The 22147-nt window shown below is 35.0% G+C and overlaps 1 protein-coding gene across 3 annotated transcripts in view; it reads right to left on the bottom strand.

The window, feature by feature from the left end:
- The window catches only part of CADM2 (cell adhesion molecule 2), a 1078599-nt gene that overhangs the window by 650132 nt on the left and 406320 nt on the right, over window positions 1-22147 (bottom strand). The gene's annotated exons all lie outside the window — the stretch shown is intronic.

Raw genomic sequence — 22147 nt, 5'->3', positions numbered from 1 at the left:
TGCCTAAGCCCTTGTATACTCTAATAAAACCCTTAGAATAACCTCTTCTCTAAATCATATTGCTTTTTCACTCTATCAGCCACCATACAATAGATCAGTTTACAACAGCATGTCTTCTTGGTACCATGTTAAACTATATATAACCTATAGCAACACATATTCAATGGCTGAATGCATTACTGTACTTCAGGGTGGCCTTGTCAAGGTACTGCTTGAATAGTTCCATCTTTTGTATTGGAAAAGGACACTTAACTTCCTTTGCACAAGAGCCTGTCATTGATCAGGCTATTGGTCTACCCAGTTTTGGCTACCATTAAAAGTAAAGTATACCACCAGCCCTTAGGTAGGTCGCTGGACCTACTGTTTGAGGCTGTTCTTCCTATGTGGTTCTGTCTCCTTTCCTTCCTAGCTAATTTAAACTCTTGAGACAGGGTCATATTTCTCTTGCATGATTGTTTATTATCTGTTGCTACCACCAACAAAGACCTTTCATTCATGATGTTCTTCAGCATCTCTGAAACAGTTTTCCCTCCTTCACTCTGAATGGCCTTTTTTCACTCTATAACTTGGCTATTGCTTAAAGTAACGTGTTCTCAAAGAAGTTTAGCTGTTTTGAAAAATCAGACATCAGATAGTTTTATACTCATTTATTTTAGTCAAATCTTTCTGTTTTAAAGCAAAGTCCATTAAGAATTCCTCAACTAAAATAGAAAATATGAAATCATGTAGATCTAATAATAGTGCACAAATTGCATGAAAATGGCAAATGTATTTGAAAATGAGCTGTATGAGAAAAATCAGCATCTAATGATATGCAAAAAGAAACAGGTGTAAAATGGAAATGTGTGAAATCAGACATAATGCTAAAGAATTTTTCATTCCCTTAAAAGTCTCGCTCATGCTAGAACACTAGATTTGTTCAGCATGACTCTAAGATAAACAGAAACATTCTTTAAAAGTTAAATGGGGAGAAGTAAAATTTATAAATCATGGGATTAAAATGAGCCTCAGGGATATGATAGGCCTCAGATGTGGTAGTCATATAAATGCACACACTTAGGTACTTAATTATTTTAACTGGGGTTTCAAATGAGAACATCAATTTCAATAGCTCTGGTCTACTTTTTTAACTGCCAGATCAAATTTGGCAACATCTTACTCATTGTCTTCTACTTTTTCATATCAAACACTGACAATTAAACCAAGGGGGATATAAAAAGAAGGAGTCATCAGGAAATATCTCTAGTGCAAAATTGGTATGCAAAATTGTTGAGGAAATGAAAAGGATGTCAATAACCACACATTTTCTACAATCAAATCTACCATCAATTCTTGATTCTTTTTTTTTTTTTTCCTGAAATACAGTTGTCTCAGATAGAAAATTTGGGATCAACAAAACTTCTGCTGTATCTCAACAAAACTTTCTGATGTGACCTTCACATCCAGTCACAAGGTTTGATCAATTTAATTTCATAAATATGTCTTCACTGATGTTAGTGTCTTCACTGTGGCATTTATCATCTTTAACCAAGTTAAAGCAAGTCTACTGAAGGTCTTCCTGTCTCTGTTCTCTAATCTCTACCATGCTTTTCAAATTAGCATGGTAAAATTCACATATGATCATAACACTCTTCCATTTAACTTCCTTGGTAATTCATTAACACTTGCAATGTAAACTCCAAATTTCCTGGTATAGCACAGAAAGCCCTTTATAATGTGACACTGTCTACATCTCTATAGTACCATTTCTCCCCTTAAACACCTGGCAAACTTCTTCTCAACTCTGAAATTCATTAGAACTCAACTAAAACATCACTTTATGTGATCTCAGGACGCAATGATACTGACTATAATTGAATTTCAGGAATACTCCATTTGAAGGTTTCCCAGCTCCCTGAATAAAACCTTTTACCACCAGGTATACCCTTCTTTTGGAAGATGAGAAAGAGCATGTGGGATATTTACCAAGAATGCTGTGACATATATCTAACTTAAAATGTCAAAAAACTTCTGCAGAGCTTGCAAACATTAAATGTCTATAATGTGGGTTTCTGGATTAAGCCACTAATTGTGTTTTAGGATATAAGAGAAAGCCACAAGTTGACTTTCATCAATATTTTGTTCTTGTTTATTTATTTATTTTTTGTTCTTGTTTATTTTTAAACTTTATGGATACTATTAGTTGTACTTTTTTTTTCTTTTCTGTTCCTCCAAATAAGGCTGTGGTAGTACCTAATTGGAAAATGGTACTTCCTTGAGGGGTTTTCAAATGTGCTTGCTCTTTCAGACGTGGGAAAAAGAAAACAAAAAGGAAAAACAGATGCCCTTAAGAGATAGAAAAAGGCCTGGACCCCTGCTGACAGAACATCTCCTACTTCATATGCTGCTCAGAACAAAGAGAATAACTCTATCATATAGACACTTGTGTGTGTGTGTGTGTGTCTTCAAGACTAAGGATTGTGAGCCATCTAGCTCTGGATGAGTAGCAGAAAAACAAAAAGAATATCTCTGTTGTTCATGAGGTAGAAAATATTTTTTCAAATGCTTTGTTATTCTCTCTCACCTCTTCTGCTTTCTCAAAATTCAAAACATACCAAATTCAGAAGTTATGAAATAAATGCTCCATGCAAAAGATATACTCCTTTTTAAAACTGTTCATCTTGTCATCCCTTCCAGAACTATGTTAGAGTCACCTTGAACTACTACCTGCCTGGTTTTTATATTCAAACACCTGCACATTTGTTATTCATCTAATTGAACTGATGGGTTTTGTACTTTCTTCTATGTGTAAGGCACTCTGAATCTTTCAGCTATATTTAGTGCGCTGGATATTTCCACTGTCCCTATAAGCATGTTGTTGTTCCATTCATTTGAAGGAAATATGCCTGAACTATATGAACTATATGATCCACCCTAGGAGCTACGTCAGGATTTCCTCAAAGAGCAATCTTTTCTTGGTATCTATACTTTACTATTTCTACTTTGGACTTCAATACTACTATCTCACTTTTCTCATAAAATTAGCATTTATTAATTCTTCACATTCTCATGCTTGTGGAAGAGGTAGCAACTGCTGACCGCTTTCTCTTTCTAGAAACTCTCTAAACATCATGACTCGATGGCTTTCTAAGAAGTCAGTCAGGCATGATCTGCTGGATAGGAAAGGTTTGTTTTTAGGAAATGACACTGGCTTAATTTTGAAAGATTAAAAGTAATTGACTAATGAAAGATGGGAGCAAAGGGAAGGTATATGTCAGAATGGTAGAAAAACTTATAAAGGTTCTGAGAGAAAAGGCATGTGATATCTATGATAATCTGCAATAAAAGCTAAGTTTGACAGACTATGAACAAACTATGGGCAATGATAGAAAATGAAGCTGGAATAAAAATAAGAGGCTAAATTGTACAAAATTCAAGGGACATCGCACTAATTTGGGTCTATATTCTAAATCAATAAGTCACTGAATAGTTTTAACAGAGGGCTTGACATGATCAGATCTTCTTTTTAATTAAAAAATAAGTACTGTGTGGAGAAGAAATTGGAGGATAAAAAGAGGCAGCATAGGAATATCACAGAAAGACAGGTACATATTAATCAAGAGATGATGATTCTAAGGGTGCCTGGGTGGCTCAGACTATTGAAGTCAGACTCTTGATTTTGCCCTGGATCACAGTCTCGGGATCATGGGATCAGGCCCTGTGTGGGTCTCTGTCTCTTTCTCCTTCTTCTTCTGCTCCTCCCCCAACTCATGCTCTCTCTAAAATAAATGGATGAATCTTAAAATAATAAATAAATAAAAATAAAAATAGGGACACCTGCGTGGCTCAGTGGTTAAGCCTCTGCCTTCAGCTCAGGTCATGATCTCAGAATCCTGGGATCAAGTCCTGCAAGTCTCTGCTGAGCAGAGAGCCTGCTTCCCCTCTCCCCTACCCCCTCTCTGCTTGCCTCTCTGCCTACTTGTGATCTCTGTCTGTCAAATAAATAAATAAAATCTTAAAAAAAAAGAGAGAGAGAGAGAGATGATGGTTTGAGAGAGTAAAGTGGAAAGATGTGAATGATATTCAGGAGGTAACACTGGCAGGCTTTGGTTTGGAGTGTGAAGAAATAAGGTGATGTCAGACTAGTGTCTGACATCATATCATTATAAATAAATATAAAAGTTAGTCTCATTTACTAAGAAGGAGAACATTGAAAGTGAACCAGATTTAGAGAACATTGTGAGTTCATTCTTGGACATGAAGAGAACTTAGTCATTTAAATATATGATTCTGATGTTTAATGGAAAATAGTGCAAGCAATAATGACAAGAGTTATTATTATTGCTAAATATTAAATTTGGATTTGGGTTTTATCAGAGATAAGATTGAAAAGCAATATATGTGGTATTGAATGGTTACTGTTCAATTGAAGAAAGTTCTGAATTTCTTGTCTGGAAGCTTTTCCAAAACTTTTTGGATTTTTTTTTTCAAATGGACATGATATACATAAAAATAGATAGCATTTTAGTAAAAAATTCAGATATATAGTAAATATTTTTATAGTAAATATTTAATAAATATTCTTCAAACAGAAATTCCTGGTTTTACCTCTTCTTCAAAGTAAAGGCAATGATGAAACCCTTATTTAAAAACTTCTTAAAGGAATTGAGAAGATGCAATCCAAATGTGCTATATTTGTATAATCAAGTCAGTAGTAGGCTTAATAAAATTCACTGAAATAGATAGAAAATTATTTCTTGGATAGTTTCCCAAAATCAAGTACTTTAAAGAATTTTTACAAGTGTTTCTACAGTCAATTCATTATATTATTTATGAAAGCCTGAAATTTCTCTCTCTCTACATATACAGTGACTTAGATATTATGCAATTTTTCACATATAGTAAAGCTGAGAGGTCAGGGATACAGAATCTCATTCTGTTTTAACATGCTAGCTCAGAAAAGCCTTTTCAATTTATGAAGGAATATTAGTGTCATAATTACTTTTGTGTCAGGCCAACATTGAACAACAACAACAAAAAATAGATTCATGAACTTGTGAGGGAATTTAAGTCAGAGAAACAGTATCGTTAAGGATTGTTAAGGGTTTGAAGTTTAACTAACTGGACTTCAAGTTGCCCTTCCACCAGCAGAGAGCACTATGGAGGGTTTGTTCAAATACCTGGCTCTCAGGCTCTCCTGCTACAGGAACAGGAATAATACGAGTTACATTATGAAGACAAAACCGAGATCATGAGAGAGACCTCCTGACACCGTGGTAGGAATAGGGTAACAACTCAGTTATTTCTATTATTATCAATCAGTAACACTAGGTTGGACCACTAAAGCTCGTCTAGTATAAAGAAAATATTTTATGTAAAAATTATGTAAGGTTTTTCTAAATCAACACTGTTCAGAGGGAGCAATTGCAACACTTAGACCAGATAGCTAACTTATTTCTCAGGTATTTAACTACTGGAGATGTTCGAGCATTCGCATTAAACATTTATCCAAAAGTTAGCTAGGTCTTAAATGCACTTCTACTTTAATAATTTGTCACAGCAGAAGCATATATCAAATGTACCTAATATGTCTATCATGTGAAATACAATTTTAAAATAAAAAGACCTATGTGAACTGCTCAACTGTTTTTCATCTCTCTAAAATTTGTTACAACTATTTCCCCCACTCTAATTTTGGTGGTGACCAGCTTCAAAAGAGCTGAAATTTTGGGGCGTCTGGGTGGCTCAGTGGGTTAAAGCCTCTGCCTTCGGCTCAGGTTGTGATCAGGCTCTCTGCTCAGCATGGAGTTGGCTTCCTCCTCTCTCTGCCTGCCTCTCTGCCTACTTGTGATTTCTGTCTGTCAGATAAATAAATAAAATCTTTAAAAAAAAAAAAGAGCTGAAGCTTTGTACAGATTTTATGTGAAGGAAGCAAACAACCTTGGTATCTAATAGCAAATTCTGTATTTATATTTAAATACATTTATAAAGTGTATATCATTGTAATCTCAGGATAATAAGGAGAAAAAGCCATCTATATCCTACTCTATGCAAACTGCAAATTTATAGTATTTTTATATTTTATAAATATTTAACTCAAGCAGTTACATTGCAAAATAGAATTAAAAGTTTACTTTCACATAAATTTGGCATGAAGGTTGATTTTTTTCCCTAAAATTTACAGAAATGTACAATTACTAGAGACATTGGGGCAATTAAATAAAGAGTAAAAATAAATAATCAATCGTCCTAATAATTAGACAGAATTTGCTATAAAAATGTCTCCCTTAACCTGTTCTCCTTTACTCTTTTTCAGAATCTGAGTTTCTTAAAGATACCCAATAATCTTTTTGTAACTGACTGTTTCTTATGAGGAAGATAAAATTTATGAACACATACAGTGTAAATAATAGTTTAACTAAGTAAGCATTGTAAGTAACCACTGAAACTGTCATTAAGTCCAAAGGGCCAAAAGATGGAGTGGAATAGAAAAAAACATCTTACAAAGAGGAAGAACATGACACTGAATAAAGGGAGGGAGAGGACGGGATGGCCTTGTGATGACACGGATAATTTCTAAGATCGATTCTTAAATATTTCAAAATTTTAAAATTGCAAAGGAAACTCAACCTTACAGGTTCAATTAATTCAAAACTAGCATAGTAAACAAAGGTGCTATCTATATTTTTGAGTTTGATTATACTGTCTACACTTTAATATATGCATGCTATATATCCACATGTGAGATATATATTATACATAAGCCACAACTAAGTTTGTTAATTTGTTTTCCCTTCCACATAAAATTCCATGTGCATATGCATAGATGCAATATATATATATATATATAGCGTCTATACACACACACACACACACACATACATATATGTATCTCAACTGGTAAAGGCCAGTTTTTGAACATGTTATTAGTTTGCTCACAACATATAATTCAGTTACAGAATTTGCAAAAAGGCACAATGTTTATTGATTTTTTTTTTTTAACCCAGTGAATTTTTTAACCTGTCATATCAACACAGCCTTTGTTCTCAGCTCTTCAGCTAAACACATATGACAGCTTTGGGCACTGTCGAGATAAGAGCATGATAGAAATGCTTTGCTTATTTAGAGTCATCTAAAAGTTAGAAATCTGAAAACCAAGATTACGTCTACATGTCAAAAAATATATATTCACAGAAATAAACTGAAGTGCATGCATTTGAGCATCTAATAATATCTAAGCTGGTTGCATTAATAAAAATGCTTCTGTAAGTTTCCTGTTGTTGTCAAAAGTATAAAATTTGACTTATCAAGAACAAAATCTCTCCTAAGACATTTCTATATTATATTATAGGCAAATTGCATGTCAGAAGAGATTGTTACTGATTCAGATGGCCAAGTTCTATTTTTGTTTTTCTATCAAAGTATTACAAGAAAAATTCACAGATATACTGGTATGCAGCAATGACTACAAAGGAATTAGGTACAAGCAGAACTGCCCTTGAGAAAGACGATGTGAACATTAACACGTGAGAATCCCACTGAAGTATTTGGTCCAATGCACTTTCCACTCAATTTCACTGTTTGATATGCAGTAAGAAACTACATCTTTAAAATTTAAAGAATACAATGCAATTTAATTCACACAGAATCAACTTCAGTAATGTGAAATTGGCATGGGATGAACAGTTACAATCTAGTAGTGCTTTAGAATATACAAAAAATATAAACTATTTAAAGAAATTCATGCATCTTTCCTTGAAACTTAATACTTTTGAAAATTAAACACAGAATAACTGCTAGCATATAAAAAAAAATCTTTGAAGTTTTGTTTTAACTTTCCAAGTATGTTTACTGTGAGTTAATAAGGATAATAAGAATATGGATGCTAGCAAATTATTATTCATTGTATCATCAATAGTTATTATAAGATATATCCAATATATACTATGTACTATCTGCATTATAACTATTTTGAAATATATGGGTATGTATGTATGTGTGTGTGTGTGTATATATATATGTATATATATAAACACATTAGAGAAGACATTAACTTGAAAATGATTTACTAGTCTTTCAGGATGGATGAAACACAATTTTGGGGGGTTTTTTGCAAAGTTCTTGTCCCAAGGGATTGAGATTGATTACTTCGTATAATTCATGGTGACAAAAAGATTTACAGTTTTTGATCTTGGCTCCTAGTACAGGTATCAGCATTGTGAGGTATTACTTGAAAGACTGTGTGCATTTTAAGATGAATTGGTCCTGAGGAAGACCTCTGGTGAGCTCTCAGGCTCAAACTGCAAAGTCACAATTTGTTCTGACATTCTGTTTCACTGCTGTGGTCAGTCCTTCTATTTCATACATTTAATAACAAGTTGATGGATTTTTTTTTTTTTGTATTAGGTGCTTCAAAATTTTATTGAGAAAAATATTCTTTTGTGAGCTACAAAAATAAATATGGAGAACAATACCTTATACGGAGTAAAAAAAATAATAAAGACAAAAATCTATAAAGGAGGGGACCAATAAATAATATATGAGTAAATCTATTGAGTTTGGTGTCCTTTCAACTAGTAGTGTAGATATATGAAAGGAACATAAATACAGGCAGCAACTGAACTCATAGCAGAATTTACCTAATTTTTTAAAATCTACCTACTATTACTGTGGCAAAATATTACCATTTTCTGTTATTGTCAGTGGCTAATTCTGTGGAAAATATGTTTCTAATGTAAAATTTAAGACTCCAAATGGACTGGTTTCTTATCGTATTCATGTAGTTTCTTCTTTATTGTATGTTGCTGGTGTCAATAGAAATGGTATTTGTTTTAAACAATCTCCATGTCAACTTTTAATGATGGTTTAATAGTGTATCCTTTATTTAAGTAAAAAATACATTATATTATCTGGTTCTAGAAAGTCCAATGATGTGAAATTATATATTCATAAGAATGATATTAAAGAATTCTATATTTGAAAAATATTATTTTAGGTATTATATTACTATCAAACTTCAGTAAGATAACTCATACTATCAATTGATTAACAGTTGATCAAAAAGATAAAATACTTTTAAAAGGGGAAATACAGTCAAATGTCATGCTGCAATTATAGCTGTTCAGGGACTGGTTGCTGTGAGAACTGAATTAAACCTACATGTGACCCTGGGTCCTTGTTCCTTCTCAACATGACCCTCCTCTGTCCTGGGGGACCCGATGATCGGGAAGAACTCTAATCCTTTTAGGTCTCTGTGGGCCGTGTGTCAAATAGCAGGGGCACGAAGATTCCTTGAAAAAGGCTGGAACTTAAACTCGACTTTTGCTGTATTTGTCTGTTGTTATTATACTCTTTTCTTTGCTCATTGAGCTTTTTCTTAGTCAACAGAGCTGCCATCCAACTTTCTTGAGCTCTTTTCTCATAGAAAAGAATCTGGCCTTGATAGAAGGAAGTGGCTCTTTCCAATGTTTTGTCCAGGTCTCCTGCCATCTTCCTGCTAAAGCTGCCTTTTGCTTTGTGTGGTTCATGTCTCTGTACCTTTTGGGATTTTCTTCTCTATTTAGAAGCAGTGCATTCATTCCCCAATGGAATTTTTTTTTTTTTTTAATTTCTTTTCAGCGTAACAGTATTCATTGTTTTTGCACTACACCCAGTGCTCCATGCACTCCGTGTCCTCCCTAATACCCACCACCTGGTACCCCCAACCTCCCACCCCACGCCCCTTCAAAACCCTCAGGTTGTTTTTCAGAGTCCATAGTCTCTCATGGTTCACCTCCCCTTCCAATTTCCCTCAACTCCCTTCTCCTCTCCATCTCCCCTTGTCCTCCATGTTATTTGTTATGCTCCACAAATAAGTGAAACTATATGATAATTGACTCTCTCTGCTTGACTTATTTCACTCAGCATAATCTCTTCCAGTCCCGTCCATGCTACTACAAAAGTTGGGTAGTGAAAAGAAGGGCCATCTGTACCCCAATGTTTATAGCAGCAATGGCCACGGTCGCCAAACTGTGGAAAGAACCAAGATGCCCCTGGGGCACCTGGATGGCTCAGTGGGTTAAAGCCTCTGCCTTCGGCTCAGGTCATGATCCCAGGGTCCTGGGATCGAGCCCCACATCGGGCTCTCTGCTCAGCGGGGAGTCTGCTTCCCCCTTCTCTCTCTGCCTGCCTCTCTGCCTACTTGTGATCTCTCTCTGTCAAATAAATAGAAAAAAAATCTTAAAAAAAAAAAAAAAAGAACAAAGATGCCCTTCAATGGATGAATGGATAAGAAAGATGTGGTCCATATACACTATGGAGTATTATGCCTCCATCAGAAAGGATGAATATCCAATGGACTTTTTTCTCAAGATGTGTTACATGTCCTTGATGTCCTACAGAGGGTGTGTGAAGCTTCAGTTGGCGCTTCGCAGCTCACTTTCAAGCTGTGAATTTTCAGACTTGAGATGTTTACTCAGCTTAGAGACTTATTTGTCCTGTAAGTTCTTCATTCATTTCACTTTCCTCGCATAATTTTTGGATGTTTCTTACTCTTCCCTGTGATCCTTTTAAAGGAAACACTTTAGTTAACAGGATCAATGACTTCATATCGAATCCTGACATTAGAAGTGATCTCCATTTCCTGATTTGTTCGTTTCCCCCAATTTGGAATTTGCCATCCACATGATTTCCAAAGAGAACAGCAAACTTATGATGTTAAACATGGTTCCAGTCAGAGATATTTCATTGGTTCTCCATGCTATTCAGGACCTGTTTCATTCATGAGTTTTAGTTTTCAAGCATTTCTTTTGTTTCTTTAGTTTCTAAGCTCTGCTTCCATCCTGCAGTTTTCTTGGGTAAACAGACTTCCCTTGGGCGTGCCTTCCATTCAAATTCTCCATTATTTTTATCTAAAGTTGTTCTACGGTGTTTTAGGAAGCTTTCAATATTTTTTTTTTTTTAAATTAGTCCCATATGGGACTGGAGGGATTTTGAAGCGTCTTTGAGTGATTGTGTCTGCTTTGAAGGAGAGACATTATGAGTCCCTGGAATGGAAGTTTAGGGGCTTTCTTCCCTTTTTTGAGAAAATCTGTGTCCTTAAGAGATGGACTGTTCAGATTTTTATTAGGTGCTGCCACACACAGCATTTGTATCTTCAGAGCGGCCCTCACCATAGGTGAATTGAAAACTTCATAGTCTTGAGTAATCAGTCCAAAGTTCTCACTAACTCTTTTGATACTTCTACTTAGGCAGAAAACATTTTGGGTAGCACTTGTCTCTCTTTCAAGTATATCAGCTTCTTAATGTAAATACACTATAGCAGTACATACCCAGATCTTCCAGAGACCTGGGACTTATCTCTAGCATTGAGAAAATATCAGCAGAGTAACTGCACAACTGCTACCAAATACATTAATTTTTGTCATAGTCATTGCTCCTTGTATAGTTCTGAAGGCACCATGGCCTTTCTTCTGGTTGCCAGTATTCTGTGAGTCACAACTGAGCATATGGACTGTTCTATCTCTAAGATGTCAAGCAAGTGCCAAAAAACCAGAGTATCACTTGGGTTGTGGTAGGGAAAGACCACTCAGATTCTGAAAAGCACTTATAATTTTGCTCTGCTCACATTTCAAATAGAAACTCCAGACTGACTGCTAGCTGTAATCAGTACTTTCTGCTTTCCTAAATGCACTGTACAAGAAAAAGTATGATATAAATTAAAAAAAAATCTTTAAAAATTTTTTTAAAAATTTAAAAAGGAGAAAAAGTACCATTTTCTATCTGAACTGTGAGAAAATTAGAGAAAGCTGTTTTCTAGACCTGGAGCTCAGGATCACTCTAGGCCTCATTTGGTTCTACCTCAAACCAGAAGCTCAGAAGAGTGTGGTCTTACACTCTCTTCTCTGCATATGAGCATATGTCAAGGCATAAAGGTGGAGCCTACATCACTGACTAAAGCTCATTCTCGGAGCTCCTGGGTGGCTCAGTGGGTTAAAGCCTCTGCCTTCGGCTCGGGTCATGATCCCAGAGTCCTGGGATCGAGCCCCATGTCGGGCTCTCTGCTTGGCGGGGAGCCTGCTTCCTCCTCTATCTCTGCCTGCCTCTCTGCCTTCTTGTGATCTCTGTCTGTCAAATAAATAAATAAAATCTTTAAATAAAAAAAAAAAATTCTAAAGCTCATTCTCCAACTGAAAGTTTCCTTCTGCCACAGAAAGACTTAATCCTGCCCCTAAATGTTGAGGCATCTCCCTCCTCTGAAGGTTTCCTCTCTTTCTTGTGTTTGGTCAATGTCGGCAGGCAAGGAGAAGACTGAAGGGTCTCCCCAAAGCTATTAAACTAAGAGACCTGAACTCCAATTGTAAGATCTCAGGAGAAATGAATTGGAACAAGCAAACCCTTAAAATGTCATAGGTTCTGTGAAGCCAGTATGTCCCTGTTTAATCCAAATGTTCCTAGGCAGAAATGACTCTTCTCTGAGGGGACATAGTGCCCCAGGATCATTTTCTCATGTGACCCTGCCATCATCAGCACATGCCTATCAAGTTTCTCCCTGGCATAGTCTCCAGTCCACCATATCATCTTCAGAACTGTGTTTTTGAAGGAGACATCCTCCTTTTTGGTTATATATGCTATCTTTTATTTCTTAATTACAAATCTCACTCTCTAGTATCTCTCTGACAGACTGAGGGTCAGAGGCTCCTTGTCTGTCACTGGGATTCTGCCATGAGCAACTCGACTCTAGAACCTTTATCATTGAGGGAAATCAGAGAACTATTAGTTGAGGTTAGTCTGAAGATCCTGAGGGAGTGTCAGGGCTCTGGTTGTAGCTCTGCCATCCCCTCCCACCTCCCGCCACAGGCCATGGATGCAGTTAATAGAAGCTCTGGCAAGGCTTCATGGTGAAGGGAGAGGGTGGCCACACACCTAAAGTGATCACTGCTTTATTGTCCTTTTCTTGTTCTTTACAATTCAGTTACTTATGTCAAAAGAAATCCTCAGTTTTAGAAGTTTATAACCTGTATCTGAAGATAATTTGGCCACTTCTGGGGATAGAAAGGAAGAGGTTGGAGAGGATTTCATCCAGTTTTTTTAGTCCCAAGTAAGAGAAACACACAGCAAGTAGTTTAAGCCAGAACAGGGAGTTCTAATACATGTACTGGCAAGAATGGGGTCAGATAGGGAATGGGTACAAAAAGGAAGCGATGCAGGATGACCTAGAAACTTCCTCAGATCAAATAAGTATTACTCCCAGGTGTCCATTTGTGTCTCCTTCCTGCATCAGAAAAAGGCTTCACTGGGTATCTTTGGATGAATTCACTCTGCTACTTTTCTTCTCTGGCAGGAACAGAGTTGGTAGTACCTATAGTCCAGGTTTTAAAACAGTTTTTTGTTTGTTTGTTTGTTTATTATGAGCCAAAATACACATAACATAGAATTTATCATTTTAATTATCTTTAAGTGCATAGTTTAGAGGCAGTAAGTACATTCACACTGTTGTCCACCTATTACCACTACTCATTTATAGAACACTTCCGTCATCCAAATAAAACCTCTGTACCCATTAAGAAATAAACTCCTTTACCTCCCCCCACCAGGCCCTGGTAATCTTTAGACTACGTTCTGTCTCTGAATTTGTTGCTTCTAGACACTACATAGAAGTGAAATCATACAATATTTGTCTTTATGTGTCTGCCTTATTTCACTTAGCATAATGTTATCAAGTTTCATCTATGTTGTAACATGTGTCAAAATTTCTTTTTAAGGCTAAATAATACTCCATTGTTATAAATACACTATATTTTGTCTATTTATTAATCAGTTGGTAGGCATTCGGGTTGTTCCCATCTTTCAGCTCTTGTGAAGAATGCTGCCATAAACATTGGTGTGCAAGTATCTGTTTGAGTCTCCGCTTTTAATTCTTTTGGCATATACCTAGAAGTAGAATTGCCATATTATGTGTTGATTCCATATTTAGTTTTCTGAGGATTTGCCAAAGTGTTTTCAACAGCAATATACAAAGATTCCAATTACTTCATATCCTCACAGAAACTTGGTATTTTCTGTTTGTTTTTGTGTGTGTGTTTTTTTTAAGTTTAATAGCCATTCCTAATGAGTGTGAGGGAAGTAGTATGTAATTGTTTATTGGCCATTGTACATTTTCTTTAGAGACGTGTCCATTCAAGTCCTTTGCCCATTTTTGGAAATGGATATTTTATTGTTGTCCTTGAGTTGTAGAAGTTTTTTACATTCTGGACATTCAACTTTTACCAGATATATGCTTTTCAAATATTTTCACGTATTCTGTGAGCTGTCTTTTCATTCTCTTGATGGTATCTTTTGATATACAATTTTTTTTTTAAATTTTAATGAACTTTAGTTTATCTGTTAGGTTGTTGTCGCCTGTGCTTTGGTGTCATACCCAAGAAATCATTGCCAAATCCAATGTCCTGAAACTTTCCCATATGTTTTCTTCTAATAGTTTTATAGTTTTACCTCTATGTTTTGGCCTTTGATACATTTTGAATTAATTTTTGTTACGTGTTGCCATGTAAAGGTGCAACTTCATTCTTTTGCATATGGATATCCAGTTTCCCAGCATTATTTGTTGGAAAGACAATCTTTTTTTTCCATTGTCTTACTATCTTAAATGATAAGCATTAAAGGGCATTTTCATAGTTTTGAAAAATAATGAATAATACTAAAATTAACTGTATTTTACACTACATAACATGAAATTTCAGTAAATATATGATTATCACCAAAATATAGACATTGCAAAATCTGTTGCTACATTTCATTTAAATTATTAGTATGAAATAAAAATATATTCACTTAAGTAATTTTATTTACCAGTAAAATAATAATCATTACCAGTCCCATGGGAAATATTAAAAATAAACTATAAAGTTACTAATAACTTTATCAAAGAACAGGGGCTTGAATCACTGTTCCTGCTACTACAATAAATGCAAAGGGGGTGAGGCATATAGGGATTTATATAGCGATCATATATTAATATATAATGATATTATTATACTATGTCTAATTTTGAAGAAATAGAAATTATACTAAAAACTTTTTAAAAGATGTATTTATTTATTTTAGAGATAGAGAGAGAGCACAAACAGAAGATGCATGGGGAGAAGGACAGAATTTCAAGCAGACTCCACACTAAGTGTGGAGACTAACATGGCACTTGATCTCATGACCTGTGAGATCGTGACCTGAGCTGAAACCAAGAGTCAGGTGCTTAATTGATTTTGCCACCCTATCGCCCTATTCTAAAAACTCTCAAGAACAGTCTTCAATCATTAATGTAAAGTTACTGTAATTGTAACACTTACATGATGTAAACTTCATATTGATTCCTTGTTATCTTTCAAGAATGTTAACTTTAGTAGGATTTTTGGAAATAATTGGTTTTATTAAACTGGCTATACTGAATATATAGTCCCTCATATTTTTATTATTTTGTAAAAAATCCACAAAATTTCCCAGAGAGGCATTAAAATTCCATAAAGCAAAGTTTCAAACTCCTCTGTACTGTTTTTTAAGATTACTATTGTCTTCATTTATATTTATTAAATGAAAGTGGGGACTTAACCAATTTTGAGTTATACTTTCTGGAGTTCTGTTTAAATCTCTATTAAAATCAATCCATTTGAAACAATTATATTAGATCTAATTATTTTGACACTAAATTAATCAATTTTTATTACTTCCTACATCCATACATATGTCCCTTATTATGTATTTTTTTAATTTGCTGTTTCTGTTACCCAGCAGTAAGATGATATTATATATATAAAAAAAAATCCCAAGCAACTGCTTATCTTCCCAAATTTTCAAAACATCATGTGTTGAATCTTAAGGTCCCTTAGGAGAAAAATACAGGAAAACCGTTTTTTTAAGATCAGTGGTATCAATCTATAACCAGAGATTGTATTTTTGTCTTTGCATGAAAGTCATTTTCTTATAATTCTACACTTGAAGTGTACTGAGCATTTCTAAAGCAGAAACAAGAATAAGAAAAGATAGAAAGACTTAGCAGTAATAATACTCTACATTCTCTTTTCTCTAAACTCCCTTCTTCCTCTGACATGGTGAATAGCTTATAAACAGTGATTCAATGCATATATAGGTCATGATAAATGAAGTTAAAGGAAGAGAATACAAAATATGAACTAGCTCTAAAATAAGCCATGGTTATGTGAATATAAACAGGCCAGTTAACTTTATACCTTACCCAGATTATTTAACTTTGAGTGTCAGGATTTTGTAAAAAAAGCAAAAAAAGTGCTTAAATTAAGGAGCATAATAATATACTTAGTTTTCTAAAGATAAAGGCTTGAAAATAAAATGTCCTAGTAATAGGTAAGGGCAAATATTTCACCATTTTTTAAAATAACTTAATGGACGCCTGGGTGGCTCAGTTGGTTGGACGACTGCCTTCGGCTCAGGGCGTGATCCTGGAGTCCCGGGATCGAGTCCCACATCGGGCTCCCAGCTCCATGGGAAGTCTGCTTCGCTCTCTGACCTTCTCCTCGCTCATGCTCTCTCTCACTGTCTCTCTCTCAAATAAATGAAAAAAAAAATAAAATAAAATAACTTAATGGAGATTTAAGTAACAAAAGGAGTTACTAATTATCTTGAATCTTTTAAAATTAATATCAGAGGACTCCATGAACAAAACGCTAGAAAGTCAAGTTCAATATGTTTTGTTCTATATCAGTTAATCTCTTTATATGTACGTTAACTCTTCTGTGTGTTTCCATAGAGCTTACTAAAGATTGTCCTCCCTAGATTAGTATACAACTTCTAGCATACTTGAGCTTACAATTTTTTTTCTGAACTTATACTTTTATGAAAATTATGGCTCTTAGAAAATTCTGAACCATTCTCTGGGCTTCAGCTACCATATATGGATAAATGACTATCTCAGATATCTATCATTAACATTCATCTTAGTTTGGTTATTCACAAAAACCTTTTCCCATCTCCTTTCTGTACCATGGGAATTTTTAATTGTTTGTTCCACCACCACTTCAAGAGGATTAGATCTAAGTCAAAATCTTCATCCTTCTTCTCAACCACCTTTCCCAGTAGTCAAATTTACTGTCAAATTTACCATCAGGTTCTAAGTACCCAAACTCCAAGCTTAGAGTTACTTTTTGACTTATCCCCTTTCCTTACTACATATATCTAGTAAGTCACTAAGTTATGTTAATTTGCTGTTTTACCATTCATTTATAGTCTTCCCTCTTGACTACCATGTTAGTCTGGGACTGTTTCATTTAAAGCTTGGACTTTTACAATGATTTTCTAACAGACCCTCTTGCTTCCAGTTTTTCTAAACTTCAGCTCAACCTGCATGTTGCATCCCTGAAATTGTTCATGAAATTCAGCCTTTCAAGGTAATCAAAACCCTGCTTACTGTCAATGTGCTAAATGAAACATGGGATCATTGTCCAGTAGTTTTCAGTAAAGTACAAGGATAAGCCACAAATAACAACAGTGATAACTAACAAGGATACATATGAAAACCTCAACATGGATAAAAGAAATATTAGCTACACACTACAGGTGAGGAGAAGCTGGCTGAACAGCAATTTGTGTTTTGTTTTGTTTTGTTTTGTTTTTCAGCCATAGGATTTCAATCACCTCTAAGTTCCTTAAGCGTCATTGTGAAATTGAGCTGCCCACAAAGAGAACTAATAGAATTCTTGTGTAGAGAAAAAATAACTTCACTTTATTCTATACTGGCCAGAATGTATCTGGAGAATTGTTTTAAGTTGGGAGGCTATTTTAAAAATCAAATGATAAGGGGCGCCTGGGTGGCTCAGTGGGTTAAGGCGCTGCCTTCGGCTCAGGTCATGAGCCGAAGGGTCCTGGGATCGGGCTCTCTGCTCAGCGGGGAGCCTGCTTCCCTCTCTCTCTGCCTGCCTCTCCATCTACTTGTGATTTCTCTCTGTCAAATAAATAAATAAAATCTTTAAAAAAAATCAAATGATAAGCTAAAGGTCATCAGTGGAAATGTTATTAGAATTAGGAAGATACATGCTCTGCCTAAAGAAGAGAAGACAGAGAACTCACAGAAACTCTGTTGCAATATTTAAAAGCTGTCAGGTAGAAGACAAATTAAATCTATTTTGTAGACTCCAAAGGGTAAAGTAAGATATTGGTAATTTTTTGTCTCAGTATGAATTAAAAATTGTAATTATTGTAACTGATGGTTCCCATAGCCTATATCACACAGTTATGTGTCTGCATGAATGGAAAAACTTCAGATTATCACCTACTAGGAATGTTATTGCAGCAACACCAAGTGGGAAAACATCTGTAAGAATGAAAAGGATTTCTTAGGGCGCCTGGGTGACTCATTGGGTGAAAGCCTCTGCCTTCCGCTCAGGTCATGATCGGTCCTGGGATTGAGCCCCGCATTGGGTTCTCTGCTCAGTGGGGAGCCTGCTTCCTCCTCTCTCTCTGCCTGCCTCTCTGCCTACTTGAGATCTCTGTCTGTCAAATAAATAAATAAAAATTTTAAAAAAAGGAATAGGATTTCTATTGTCTTTTTCCTTATACTTTGAATATTGGATTTGGACATTGAGATTTAGCTTAAAATAAGATCATTTCTTGATAGGTAAAGTATGTTTATCCTTCAACCATACTGAATATTTAAAAGTGCAGTTCCAAAATCCTGGGATCTTTATTACTTTATCTTTTTAAGCTGTTTTGCAGAATATTATTTCTGTTCTACCAACAGTTTAATGTCTTTTCTTTTCTTTACAACTCCCCATTTTCTCTTTTTCCAAAGATAATATCCTTCCAAAAATGTGAAGGGCAACATTTAAAAATAGCTTTTACATCATTTTTTTTTACATCATTTGTAAGTGTGAAACAGAGACTGATATTTCTTCTCTCAAATTAATTGTAGAGGAAATTATTTCATAGTACTGGATTTGAGAGTGATCTGGTCACAACTTCACCAACCTTTTGATAATCAATATTGACACAAGTAATCCAAATGGCTAGGAAGAGATTATCATCTCCTCCCAGCCCAACCCACATGTGTGGGTAGTAAAAGGTCTGAGCAGATCACATTCTCAGGCAAAGAATACATAAACAAATATATAATTGATCTGTATTTAAAGAGATGAGAGATTATGCTCCCTTGAGACCTACCTGCCTGGTTAGCATTTAAACCAAAAGACTTTTACTGTCCCTATCAAAACCAACATTTTAGTATAGAATACAGTATAATTCCAGTTTATATCATCTGTCTTGTTGAATCTGGACTATTCATTTTCTTTTAAGTATTCCATTTACATACTTAAAGTCCCTTTTCTTACCTGAAAGGCATTCTACTTTGCTTGTCATTCGTTTCCACCCTCCTATTCTAAGAGTTTGGGTCAAACTGGGCTAATGGATGTATAAAGGCATCAATAAGTAAACAAGGCATGTGATTTTCTTCTTCAGTGCCTTAGAAAGGAGGAAAAAAATCAAAGAAGCAAACAAAAAAACAACCAAAACTTCATAGTTGAGGAATTAATTAAGCAAGTTAAGAACACTGACAAAGAATTAGCCAATGAATTTAAAGATTATGTATTTTTAAAATGAAAGTAAAGTGGGGTGCCTGGGTGGCTCAGTCAGTAAAGCATCCAACTCCTGCTTTCAGCTCAGGTCATGATCTCTGGATCCTGGGATCAAGCCTCATGTGGGGCTCAATGATCATGGGGAATCTGCTTGAGATTCTCTCTCACTTGCCCTCTGCCCTTCACACGCTCTCTCTCTCTCTCTCTCTCTTTCAGCAAATAAAGAAACTTTAAACATGGAAGTAAAGCCAAATAGCCTTGACTGCTTCTTCAGAGGGAAATTAAATAAACTCTATTTTAATACTTTAAAAACTATTTCTCTGAGTCTAGCATGATGTCTTACATTGGGTATTTGTTGAAAATTCAACATTGTATGAACATTCTCTTGAAAACAAATGTGTATTCTAAAACTTTGTAATTCATCTTTCATCTTAAGTACTTTTCATATCATCTGTTTTATTCCTACTTACAGGCCTTTGGCGTGTTTGATTTACTATGCCCAATGCAGCATCAGAAATCATAATGCTGACTCATTCTTTTACTTTACAAGAATTTGTAAAATACACATACATTTTTAACATTTACTTGCCCTTTTATCAACAATTCTCTTCAGAAAATCATTAAATAGGGAAAGTGGAAATAACATGAAATGCATTTATTGTCAAAGTACTTTGCAAATATCAAATGAATAGTCAGCGCTACATACTTGGCCTTGAAATTTTAAAGACATCCCTTTGTTTTTCCATTTGGCTGCATGCACACTGCATGGGATCTAGCAGTTTTATAATTTATAAAATCATAAAGAAGCAAAAGGGAAAATATGTTACTAGAAAATGTTGGTAAGGAGAATTGGAGAAGATAGAATATATCTTTAGTTACTGTAAATATCCTGACAAAAGCAGGATTTGACACAATCGTAGATTCTGAACATAGAAGATTGGAACTTGGATTAGAATACAAAATATAGAGTACGGGGCACCTGGGTGGCTCAGTAGGTTAAGCCGCTGCCTTCGGCTCAAGTCATGATCTCAGGGTCCTAGGATCGAGTCCCACATCGGGCTCTCTGCTCAGCAGGGAGCCTGCTTCCTCCTCTCTCTCTCTCTCTGCCTGCCTCTCTGCCTACTTGTGATCTCTCTCTGTCAAATAAATAAATAAAATCTTTAAAAAAATATAGAGTACATATAGAATTTTGAGCATAGATTACAGAAGGAAAAGCAATATATAAAATAAATATAGAAAAAAATGATAAAATGAACTAGCTAGGTCTTGAGAAGATGTGGCAGTCTGAAAGATTATGCCCTCAACTTCTATCTGGCTAACTCCAGATAATAGAAAAGCAGAATAGTCCTGAATTTCAAGATGAGAACACTTAGTTTGAAACAATGTTTCAGATAATAAGAATAGGGATGGAAAATAGTTCTTTACTTCAAGACCTTAATTTTTTTTGTATGCAGAAAGGGTATTCTATTTATAAAAACAATATTCAAGCATATTTATGCATGATAAGAATACACAAATGTATAAACAAAAAATATAATAAAATACAGAGTTAATATCCCATTGAAAGATTTGAGCATAAATCTGAGAATGCAAATGAGTGTTAATGTTTCTCCTTCCTGTGGTCAAACTTTTTTTTTTTTAAAGTAATCTCTCCCCACAAAGTGGGACTTAATCTCAGAATCCCAAAATCAAGAGTCACATGGTCTACCAACTGAGTCATCCAGGTACATTCCTCTCCCCCCGTCGCTTTTTTTCTTTCTTTCTTTTTTGAATAATCTGATTTTTTTTTTCATCCATACATTTATTTCATTCACTGAACTGTAGTCTAGGTGTCTAGAACAGCACCATTTCCTCCTTCACCCAAAATCTTATTCATGGAATAACTTCTCCTCCTTTAGGCATGTTCTACTTAATATCTCCTTCGAAATGACTGCCTTTCTTGAGCCTACTGAATGCACTTGCCTAACACTAATCTCTTACCTAAACACTTCTATTCCTTCAAGCTGTCATCCATCTCATTCTTTCAACATCAAAAAACTAAAAAAATAAAATTTCAGGTTTGTTCAAATCCTTAATTGTTCTAGGTAATCCAGCATTTATACATAAGGAAACGAATTCAATGTGAAATGCTTTTCTATGGTTGATTTTTTATAAATGTTTCCATTATTTCATTACATTATATTAATTTCTTGGTATTGATGTTCTTTGGTATCTCTGAAGTACCATATTATGTTGGCCACTGCCTCATTATTGAAATGCCTCTGGGTTATAATGATGGTGCACCACACATGCAGATTTCTTCTTTACTACGTATTTATTGACCATCAAAATTATTCCCTTTCCCATTCTCTCTATATAAATGTTCTCAAGATCTTTTCTCTCTCCCTTTCTCCTTTCTCTATAACTGACCATTTGCCATCCCATCCATTTTCATCGTTGTTACTATATATTCTGTGCACATACTTCTTAAATCTTCAAATCCACTCCCAACTTCTTCCAGAAATTACTCTCTTTATTTTCAGGTTCTTATATACATATATACATATCACCTCCTGGTTGCTTGTTACCACAGATTCAAGACATCCCAAAATGGTTGT

Source organism: Neovison vison, chromosome 6 (genome assembly GCF_020171115.1).
Source record: "Neovison vison isolate M4711 chromosome 6, ASM_NN_V1, whole genome shotgun sequence".
Classification (NCBI taxonomy): domain Eukaryota; kingdom Metazoa; phylum Chordata; class Mammalia; order Carnivora; family Mustelidae; genus Neogale; species Neogale vison.
Note: the sequence above shows the minus strand (reverse complement) of the source record. Positions and strands in the feature narration are given on the sequence as shown.